This window comes from Rattus norvegicus, chromosome 10 (genome assembly GCF_021556685.1).
Source record: "Rattus norvegicus strain SHRSP/BbbUtx chromosome 10, alternate assembly SHRSP_T2T, whole genome shotgun sequence".
Taxonomy (NCBI): domain Eukaryota; kingdom Metazoa; phylum Chordata; class Mammalia; order Rodentia; family Muridae; genus Rattus; species Rattus norvegicus.
The window spans coordinates 73,618,079-73,629,349 of record NC_141543.1 but is presented as its reverse complement, the minus strand read 5'-3'; the positions used below and the strand labels follow the sequence as shown (position 1 = coordinate 73,629,349).

The following is an 11,271-nucleotide window of genomic DNA, read 5'->3' as shown; positions in this document are numbered from 1 at the left end:
GTTCTGTTCCGGCCCGGAAGCCTTGAACTGAGTATTGTGGGGTTCGAGTGGCGGCTCGGATATTGAAAGTAGTAATTGAAAAATCATTGCAGTGATCCCAGGGAAGGAAAGCTCGAGTCGTTCCACCTGTGTTTTCTGTTCCTGATCACTTGAGTTTTGCTTTTAAGGCAAAGAGCTTTTAATTAAAAAGGTAATTAGGAAGTGTGAAGGAGCGACAGGGACGGTGGCCCCGATCATATGTCATTTAGCGTACTATCGCTTCTGAACCTTAAGTCGGCTTTGTGAGTTCGAAGTGGCTGTTTTTACAAAAATAAAAGTATCCAGGCCCGGAGGTAAGTGACCTTGTTCAGTCTGGGAAAGGCAAACTGTTAGGTAAATAAAGAGCAGATCGTGGAACGAAGTTCTATTTGTGAGATAGAATTTAGACTTCATTCCACAAGGAACGAACACTATGAGGGGGTCTAGGGAATAGTCAGCTACAGTTGAAACTGGTCAGGGGAGAGACTGAGACAAGCCAACCCACTATATGGCTGTTGTCTGTATCAAAGTGGCCTTGGGATGGAGAGAAAAGTGTATTGTTTGAAATCATTTACATTTTAAAATTACCTGTGTGAGACACGCAGTTATTTGTTGATAAAAAAAAATGACAGGAGAGAGTGAGCTGATAGACAAGGTCTTTTACAGAACTGGAGAATGAGAGCTGAGGGAGGCTCTTTGGAGTTAAAGGTTGAGTGTTGTTTGCTGTACTGAGGCCAGCAAGATCCCAGTGTTTGAAATGAGGTGAAGGCTGTCTTCTCTTAACTTGTAGCGGGATAAACCTGAGTTTGGGAGTCCAAAGGGCTTAGGAGGCCCAAGGGCTCCATTTGAGGAATCATGAACATTTTGACTGGAGAAGCTTAACCTAATCGACTCTCCCGTCCCTGTGCAGTCCAGCCCTTTCATCACAAGCCGTATATGTATGTGGTTGCCCAGCCCTGGAAGTGTGAGCAGCCTGAAGTGAGAGATGCTGTAAGTGAACACTGCACATTGACAAGTACCCATCCCTTCCCCCAAAGCGTGTAAAATACCCCATTAATAGTAATAGTGCATCTATTATACTCCAGCGATGTGTTGGATTAAATAAAACATTTTATGTCACTCATGAGTTTGATTTTACTTTTTTTGAACTAGGGCATCAGAAAACATGAGGCTGTGCGCTTGACTCCCACTGTTACTTCTCCAGTTCAGCACTCCACAGATAGAAAGCCTGCGGTGAGGGGCAGTGGATATTTGCAACACTGCATCCTGTATTTTAAAGGCTTTCACTTCTAGACAGGGTTTCTCAAAGACTTTTACTGTGTAGCCCTGGCTGCCCTGGAACTCAACTTTGTAGACCAGGCTGGCCTCAAACTCAGAGGTCTACCTACCTGTGCCTTCCAAGTGCCGGGATTAGAGACATCTGATGCCACCATTCTGCCAGCATCTACTTCTAAATTCATGAGCTAATGAAATGAATGGTTGATAAAGAGTGTTAAGCCCTTAGAAGAAAGTTCATTATGTCTTTGTCAATGACGGAAGTTTATAAAAAGACTCAGGCCCTAAATATTTGGTTTGCTTGATTAGAACTACATGGTGCCCATAATGATCTGACTAAGGTCCCCCTGCTGTGAAACATAACTAGGTATAAAAGCTGGCAGCTGCGTATTTGTCTTCTTTCCCCCCTTTTTTCTTTTTTCCTGTGGTGAGAGCACAGAACTTTCATTTAGTATGCATCTAAATGCAGTGAATTTTCAAGGGAAGACAGTCTCACTGCAGCTGTAGGCTTATCTCCAGTGCAGCAGCCCCCACCTCGGTCTATAATAGTGAGGAGTGAGGTGTGTACCCCCATGCCAAGCTTGTATTTCTTTTTTTTTTTGGTTCTTTTTTGTTCGGAGCTGGGGACCGAACCCAGGGCCTTGCGCTTCCTAGGCAAGCGCTCTACCACTGCAAGCTTGTATTTCTTAATAAAAGTGAGGATCACTCCATCAAGGGCAGGTAAAATTTGGTGAAGAAAATAAGGCTTTGGAATGGCGCCGTCCGGTCTGCATTTTGTTCTAGCCTGGGCTGTGTAAACTTCATCTGATCTCATCTCTGGGCCTCAGTTTCCCTTGTAGAATGGGGGAGGCTTTGCACTTTATATTTAGCTCTATGATTTTTGTAAAGAATATAAGGTCAGGGGCTGGAGAGATGGCTCAGTGGTTAAGAGCCCCAACTGCTTTTCCAGAGGTCCTGAGTTCAATTCCCAGCAACCATATGGATAAATCTTAAAAAAAAAAAAAAAAAGGAATATAAGGTCGGTTACCCACATCCTACCTGTCCATTTCTCTCTTCACACATGGATTCTGGGTTATTCAAGACCAATTCTTGAAGGATTGCTTGCCTCCCGTTTATGGCATTTGCTCCTGTTAGAAAATTAATCTTTTTAAGCAGGGCATGGTGGCACATGCCTTTCACTGAGAAGTGGAAGCAACCAGATCTCTGAGTTGGAGGACACTCTGGTTTTTATCCAGGCCAGGGAGGGCTTCATCGTGAGATTTTGTTTCAATAATTAATTAGTCTTTCAGGTTGGTGTACATAATAGCAGATTTATTATGGTGTAGATTACACTGTTCTCTTCTGTCACCTGTGCCCACTGCTCTTTGTGTGCCCACTCCGCCTCCAGCTGGATCGCTTCTCCCTGCCCATTTCTGCCTTCCTAGTACAAGCGTTCCATTACCCTACTTCCCACCACCATTAAGATCTCTTCCTCCCCCTCCTAGTCCTGTTTCTAGTTTCATGACCTACAAACACGTATATGTGAATATAAACACAATTTTAAATCTAGGTTTCACCTACAGGAGAAAATACAGGATATATTATCTTTGGTTTTTGCTCCTTTCAGAGACATTTGGCTCTGTGAAGATCTACTTTTGGTCTCTGTATTCTGACAGTGATGTATTTGTTTTTTTATTAATACCACTGTGTTGGTTACTATGGCTTTAGAGTGAGCCTTGGCATCAGCTAGTGTAGGTCCTGTAGCTGTGTTCTTTTCCATTAGTGGTTATGTTGGCTATAGTGGGTCTCTTGCTTTTTTTATGTAAACACTGGAATCATCTAAATCCGATACCCACAAAATGACTTGCTGGAATTTTGACTGAGATTGTACTAATTCGAGATCAAGTTGGGAAGAACAGACATTTTGATAGGTTTGAGTCTTTCTTCCCACGAGCATAAAGTTTTCTCCTTTATTATTTTGTGAGCAGGTGTGTGTGGGTGTGTGTGTGTGTGTGTGTGTGTGTGTGTGTTTGCTCACCCATGAAAATGTACGTGGAGGCCAGAGGCTGACATTAGTCTTCAATGATTTTCTACCTTTTAGTTTGTTTATGTCTTTTTTGTTATTGTTTTGAGACAGAGTTTCTCTGTGTAGCCCTGGCTGTCCTGGAACTTGCTTTACAGACCAGGCTGGCCTCAAACTCTGCCTCTGCCTCCCTAGTACCGGAATTAAAGGTATGCTCCATCATGCCTGGTGATTTTTCTACCTTAAAAAAAAAATAAAGGATTTAAAAATTTGACAATTTCATGCATGTAAGCATGCATCTTGACCATATGCACCCTCACCTCTCCCTTCCATTCCTCTAGAAACTCCCAACACACCCCTGTCTACCTTCATGTCCTCTCTGATTTTTTTAATAACCCAGCTAGTTCCACTAGTGGTGCCTATTGGAGGAATCTCGACCCGATGTTGTTCAGTTCACTGTAGCACCAGTGAGTCCTTGGGTCCAGTGGCCATCCCATGGTTTGTGTGATGGTTTATATGCTCGGCCCAGGGAGTGGCACTTGGGAGGTGTGACCTTGTGGGTATGGGCTTTAATACCCTTGTCCTACTGCCTGGAGTCAGTATTCTGCTAGCAGCCTTCAGATGAAAATGTAGAATTCTCAATTCCTCCTGTACTATGCCTTCCTGGATGCTGCCATGTTTCTGCCTTGATGATAAATGGACTGACCTTCTGAACCTTTAGGCCAACCCAATTAAATGTTGTCCTTTATAAGAGTTGCCTTGGTCATGGTGTCTGTTCACAGCAGTAAAACCCTAAGACAGCAAGAAAACAGAATTTCACAGCACTCTTCCTCATCCTCTGGTTGTTACTTTCCTTTTACCTGTCTTCTCTAACATTGCCTCAGCCTTTGTGGGAGGCTTGCAAGTGACTGGTGAAGGCACTTTTTCTCAGCACTCTGACCAGTTATTAACTGCTAACAACCACAGAAAAGGTTCTCTGACCAAAGTTGAGACAGCACTATCTACAGGGATAAGCATTAATATTTAGAAGGCAGCTGGACAACATGTCATTTAGCAAAACAACAATTGGTAGGCTCTTCTGGTGAGACTATGACCTTCTGAGCATTGTACTTTTGGACAGTTTCATGTTTCTAGGCCTGAATTCCTTCCTGTATGCCCATCTCAAATTTAATCCAAAGCAGTTGGTTACCCCTATATCCTTCATGCCACAAATGTACCAGTGGGCACATATTGCCTAGAAGGTCAGTACTGTAATTGTGGTTGGCTGTAGGGATACCATTGATGTCTTTTCTGACTCAGCATTCTGCACAGCACCTTCCAGTACTATGAAAGGTAGTCATCAAGGAGAACGTAAGCCTTCAGGTCAGTTCCAGCTTGGTTTCTCTGACTTACAACCCAAGCCTGTCATATCTTTGGCAATAGAGTCTACCATCTAGTTCTGGTGGGTAACCAAGAGCAATGATAATAGCCTGTGTTGTTTCAGGGACTTCTGGAACCTTCCCAACCAATAACTCAGGAAGGTATCTGTCTTAGTCAGGGTTTCTATTCCTGCACAAACATCATGACCAGGAAGCAAATTGGGCAGGAAAGGATTTATTCAGCTTACATTTCCACATTGCTGTTCATCACCAAAGGAAATCAGGACTGGGACTCAAGCAGGTCAGGAAGCAGAAGCTGGTACAGAGGCCATGGAGAGATGTTACTTACTGCCTTGCTTCCCCCTGGCTTGCTCAGCTTGTTCTCTTAATAGAACCCAAGACAACCAGCCCAGGGATGGCACCACCCACAAGGGGCCCAACCCCCTCGATCACTAATTGGGAAAATGCCTTATACCTGGGTCTCATGGAGGCATTTCCTCAAGGGAGGCTCCTTTCTCTGTGATAACTCCAGTGTGTGTCAAGTTGACACATAAAACCAGCCAGTACAATATCCCTCGCTAAGTTCTGAGATTTTTTTTTTAAAGATTTATTTATTTATTATATATAAGTTACTGTCTTCAGACACACCAGAAGAGGGCATCAGATCTCATCACAGATGGTTGTGAGCCACCATGTGATTGCTGGGATTTGAACTCAGGATCTCTGGAAGGGCAGTCAGTGCTCTTAACCACTGAGCCATCTCTCCAGCCCCCAAGTTCTGAGGTCTTAAGAGAATAACATGTAATGTTCACCATGTCGGCTATCCATGTTAAAAAAAATATTTTTTTAAGACAAGGTCTTAGTATGTAGTCCCGGAACTTGCTATGTAGACTTGGCTGGCTTGAACTCTCAGAGATCTTCCTGCCTCTGTCTCCCAAGTCCTGGGATTAAAGACATGCAGCACCAAACCCAGCTTCTATTTTTTTTTTTAATTATGTTTCTAAATTAACTTACAAAGTGGGTAGTTTTCAGAGATTTTTCATGCATCACTACCATCACCACCATCATCATCATTGTTATTGTTGTTGTTATTATTATTATTATTATCATTATTAATATTATTTTGGTTAATTTACTCCTATCCCCTCTTGTCACCACCCCATCATGGTTTAGGTAGAGGGCAAAATATTGGGAATTAAAGGTTTACCATAAGTTTTTTTTTTTTTTTCTTTTCTTTTTTTCGGAGCTGGGGACCGAACCCAGGGCCTTGCGCTTGCTAGGCAAGCGCTCTACCACTGAGCTAAATCCCCAACCCCTACCATAAGTTTTATGATAGTTTCTCAACTCACTAACTCATTGTTTCTTGTAGACTGCTTGGTCAGTGATCTCTGTCACTGCTCCTGTCACTTCTGCTGAGATGACAGATGTGTGCACCATCATATCCAGCTTTTACATGGGTGTCGGACAGTGACCTCTTTGCCCACAGAGCCATCCCTTCAGCCTTATTTTAAAATTTTGAGACAGGATCCCACTGTTTATGGCCTGGAACTTGTACTCTTCCTGCCTTGGCCTCCCATCTGTGCATATGCAGGTATGCATGTAAGCAGGTATGCATGTATGCAGGTATGCATGTAAGCAGGTATGCATGTATGCATGCATGCATGTATGCAGGTATGCAGGTATGCATGTGGAGGCCAGGGAACAATCTCAGCTCTACCTCAGGTGCTACCCTGTTTTTTGTCTTTTGGGTTTTTTGTTTGTTTGTTTGTTTGTTTGTTTTTTACTTATCCTCTCACTGACCTAGACCCAACAAGAAGGATAGGCTGCTGGCCTGTAAGGCCACCTCTAGGTTCCATGCCTTCACACTCGGCTTGCTTGTATATGTGTGTGTTGAAGTGGGGAAGTTCTGGGGACTTGACATCAGGTCTTCACACTTACAAGGCAGGCACTCGATTATTTCCCAAGTCCTCTCCTTTAATTTGTTCTTGGATTTTTTTTTTCCCATTGCTTTTTTAGTTTTATAATAGCTTTCATATTTTGTTAGATTTGTACCTTAAATTTTCATTCAAAGGGCTGATGAAATAAGAAAATAAGAAAAATACCTTCCAGGATTGTGTATGACAAATAAAATGTTGACTTGCACAGTGTTTGTAGCAGCCATTTCAGTAAACGTTCAGTTACTTTTGTTCACACATTCCTATCACCCCTGTGTCTCTAATTATTCCCTCAGTCAGGCACTCAGTACTGAATGCCTACTGTGTGTCAGACAAAATTCCAGGACCTGGAATCCAGCAGATGCTTTCATGGAGTTAACAGGTTAATGTGGGTAACAAGAAACAAACTAACTATGTAGGCTGTAAGGTTTGAATGGGTATCGTGGAGAAAAAGGGGCAAGATCAGAGGCGTGGGGGCAGTGCAAGGAGGGTTGCAGGCTTTAATAGATGTCAAGAAAGTCTCACCAACCAAGTGACAGCAGAAATAAGACTCAAAGGGATGGAAGTGTCACTTGCAGATATCTAAGATAAAGCATCAAAGATCTGCTGGGAGAGCAGCAAGGAGAGCCCTGTGACTAGAGTAGCTCAAGATTGAGAAGAACAGAAGATGAAGTCAGCAAGGAGACATCCTGTGTCTTGGATGGGCCTTGCACACCATTATAAAAGGACTGGCTTTTATTCCGGCCGAGATGGGAAGCTAACAGGGATGAGGCATGATCTGACTTGGGTTAACAAGATCTCTGCAACTTTGGCTGCTCTGTAGAGAACGCAGGAGATGACAGGCAACCAACAGTAATTACCTATGTGAGAAAGGGGGCAGCTTCACTAGCAAAAGTGAGAGAGGAAGAAGTAACAGGCTCATGGGTCCTAGAGCAGAGGGATCCTAACCTGTACGTTGTAACCCTTTTGGGGCTCAAATATCCGATAAGTACCTCAGGTATTTACATTAATATGAAGTAGCAACAAAATTATTTAATGGTTTTGGGGGGAGGTCGCAATATAAGGAACTATAGTAAGGGATCGCAACATTAGGAAGGTTGAGAACCACTGCCCTAGAGGATCTGTAGGTAGCCTTGGGTATCTTGAATATCCTAATATTTTAATATAAAAGTTTTTTGCATGAAAGCATTTTGGAGAGGAGGACGTTGGTCGAAGTCTTAAAGTAATTCTCTGAGCCAAATCAGAAGATACTAAGTCCCTTAGTGGTGAATAATTAGGATATCCCACCTTCTAGCTACCTAAAAGCCCACACTTAACTCATTCCTCAGACCCTAGTCACACATTCTCCAGGGTATTGACCTTATGCCAGTCTCAGAGCTAACACCACCGCCATCCCCTTTAATATGTTTGTCCCTGACTTCCAGCTGAGCTTACCAAGATTGTTAAAGAGAAACAGAGTTAGAAAGATAGCTTAGCAGTTAAGAGCTCTTGCATGGGACTTGAGTTTAATTCCCAGCGCCCACAAAGCAGCCTCACGAGTGCCTGTAATTCCTGCTGCCGGGGTCTGGTGACCTCTTCTAGCCTCTGAAGGCACTTGCACTCATAAAAGCATATACACACAAATAAACATAGAATCCTTTTGTTGTTTTGTTTCTGTTTCCCAAGACAGGGTTTCTCTGTGTAGCCCTGGCTGTCCTGGACCTGTTTTGTAGGCCAGGCTGGCCTCAAACTCAGAGATCGGCCTGCCCCTGCCTCCTGAGTGCTGGGATTAAAGGGATTCGCCACCTCACCCAGCTAAACATAGGATCTAAAAAACAAAAAACCCAGAGAGGCATGTAGAATGTGTCTATGCTGCTCACTTGGAAGCCACAGACAGTGCTAGAGCAAACACTTCATGTCTTCCTGGAGAGGGCAGACACTTGGGAAGTTGGTTTGGTCTCAGTGGATTCCGTTTTTAATAACATCTGCTCTATGAGTCACATAAATCTCAGCAAGATCCCATTTTACACTTTGGTTTGCTTAATAGTCACACAATTAAAAGAAGTTTTAAAGAAATATGGTAGAGGCGTTTGCCAGGGTAGGTATTTAAAAGAGCTGCATGCAGGGATATAATACTAATTCAGCTCAGCTCTGTTCTTCACTATGAGCAGGCTGCAGAAGTTGTTTCTTCCTTTTCCTCCTTCCCCTTCTTTCTATCCACATTCAGAATGGGCCTTCCTGCCTCAGTTAAACTTCTCTGAAAATGCACACACACACACACACACACACACACACACACACACGGAGAAACAGTAATATGGCCCAGTGGGTAAAAATCACTTGCTGCCCGACAGTCTGAGTTGAATTTCGAGAACCATAGCAGGAGACGAGACTCCCACAAATGGTTCTCTGACCTCCACACATGCTGTAGCTAGTATGCATGTACCTGCACCCACATATGCAGCATACACATGTGAAATAATTAAAATTAAAGAATAAAAGAAACACCCTTTGGTAGTTAAGCAAGAATGGCCCCCTTAGAATCATAGATTTGAATGCCTGGCCACCGGGGATGGCACTATTTAAAAGGTTGAGAGGTGTGGGTCTTGTGGGAAGAAATGTAACATTGGGCTTGGGCTTTGAGATTTCAAAAGACCTTGCCAAGACCAGTATCATTCTTTGGTAGTTGACAGAAAAGGAATACTCAGTGAATGTTTATTGTATTACTGCTTCTCACGTGTGTGTGCAAGCATGTGTTGCTTTCGTCCTAATAGTGATGATGAGGCATCCTATTTGACGGGTTTCTCTGTCATGTCAATCACTGGTTTCTGCCACTGCACAACTATATGGAGGTCTTTACAACGCTGTTCCCACATTCTGTGAAGAGCCAATAACTAGCAAACTCCTAGGCCAGGCTGGGCTACTGGGTAGTCCATTGTCTGTAGCATAACATTGATGTCTGATGCCACAAATGCCACCTAGGTGTCCCCTAGCAAAGGATCCTCTGGAACTAACTCGCTCTTAATTTACTTTTGTTTTATGTTCATTAGTGTTTTGCCTGTATTAATATCTGAGGGTGTCAGAAGTCCTGGAACTGGAGTTAAAGATTAGTGTGAGCTACCATGTAAGTTCTGGGAATTGAACCCAGGTCCTCTGGAAGTGCAGCCAGTGCTCTTAAGTGTTGAACCACCTCTCCACCCCTGGAACTCTCTTCAAGAGCTCCCACTGAGGTGTCAGGAGGCTCTAGTCCAGCAGACCCTGGGACTGGGTCTGGAGGTCAGTGCTAGCGTGTGTGTAGCCAGGCGTGATGCACTGAGTTTGAGGCCCTGCACCATAAACAAAGCAAAACAGAACCTGCCTGTTTCACATTTAAAACTTCGGTGTTAGCTAGTGCTCCTGCTTTAAACTTTCCCCCCCTCAGAGACAGAGTTCTCCACATGCTTATACTTCATAATTAAAATTTTCAAGAAAATTACTCTCCCCCAAGGCATAAGGCCATGTTCATTATAATAGTTTCTTCTTGAATAGTTTCTAGAAGTCAAATGCCAAATCAAGTATTAGGGTTTCTAATGAGGAACCTACTATGTCCTTTGGATGGTTCTAGAAGCTGTGACCAGAGAAGCAATTCTTAACTGCAAGAAAAATCCAGATACAGAGAGCACTCCATTTTCTCAGTCATACCATCTTCTTCTGAGTAAGGACAAAAGCTGTGGTTTTGCCCTCTTCTTTACCACACTGGAGTTCTGGTTTTGAATAAAAGTTTAAACTCAGGGTGGTGTATAAAGTTGCTATAATCTAGCTCCAACAGATAACCTGCCCTATCTCACACACTTCTTTCCACGTACCTGAAGGTACTATTTCCTGAGATGTCTGTACATTTTGCCTGTCTTGGTCTACTTTTCTCTCTTTCTCCAAAGCTCCCATTTTAAATCTCCTCTTTGCCCACCCCTTGTGCCCAGCCACACACACAGAGACTCTAACACACACATATTCAATTTCATTACATTGCTGGTTTGAAGGTTGTTTCCCTGTCCCCTTCTGTCCTCAGTGGAGCTCATTTGAGGCAGCTTGTAAGGAATACTTACCCACCCTTTAAGGGCATGCAGTCTTACTAAGGGCTTGGCCTTTCTTTGTGTCATGGAAACATAATGAGGGATTCTCAATGACAACTGAACATTTAAAAAGGATTACTATACTTCATTAAAAGACAGTGGCTGGGCAACGGGGAAAGGCTATGTGGTCTGGGAGACATTAGTGGCTAGAACCAAGGCAGACAGAAGTAGAGATTCTGGACATATTTTAGAGGTGGAACAGGACCTAATTAATGCCCTAGACTTGGAGGTGAGAAACTCCCAGTGGCTGCCTTAATTCCTGATTAGGTTGGTGGCTCCACTTGAGAAGTTTTTAAAAAGGATGAAAGCTATTTGAAATTCGTTAAATTTGGAACACTTACTAAACATTCTAATGAGTTGGTACAGAAGCTAGAAGAGGCAGAAAACCACCATTTCATAGGTAGGATGTCAACCTGCAAATGGAAATCTACTTCTCAAGGACTTAAACAACAGTGGCATTTACTAGCTCTTACAACCCAGTAGTGACTTGGTAGTGTGGTAAAGTGGTCGGGGCTTGTCTCAACATCTCTGCAATGCTCTTAGCTCTGCCCTGGCTGTAGGCTGAAGTTCTAGAAGAGAAAGGTCGTCAAACT

At 43.3% G+C, this 11,271-nt stretch overlaps 1 long non-coding RNA gene across 1 annotated transcript; it reads left to right on the top strand.

Moving 5' to 3' along the window:
- Positions 1-5: 5 nt before the first annotated feature.
- Positions 6-1,137, top strand: LOC102547954 (uncharacterized). The gene is made up of 2 exons (XR_015631883.1): positions 6-332; positions 929-1,137. It is a non-coding gene; the product is annotated as an uncharacterized LOC102547954 (long non-coding RNA).
- Positions 1,138-11,271: the final 10,134 nt, after the last annotated feature.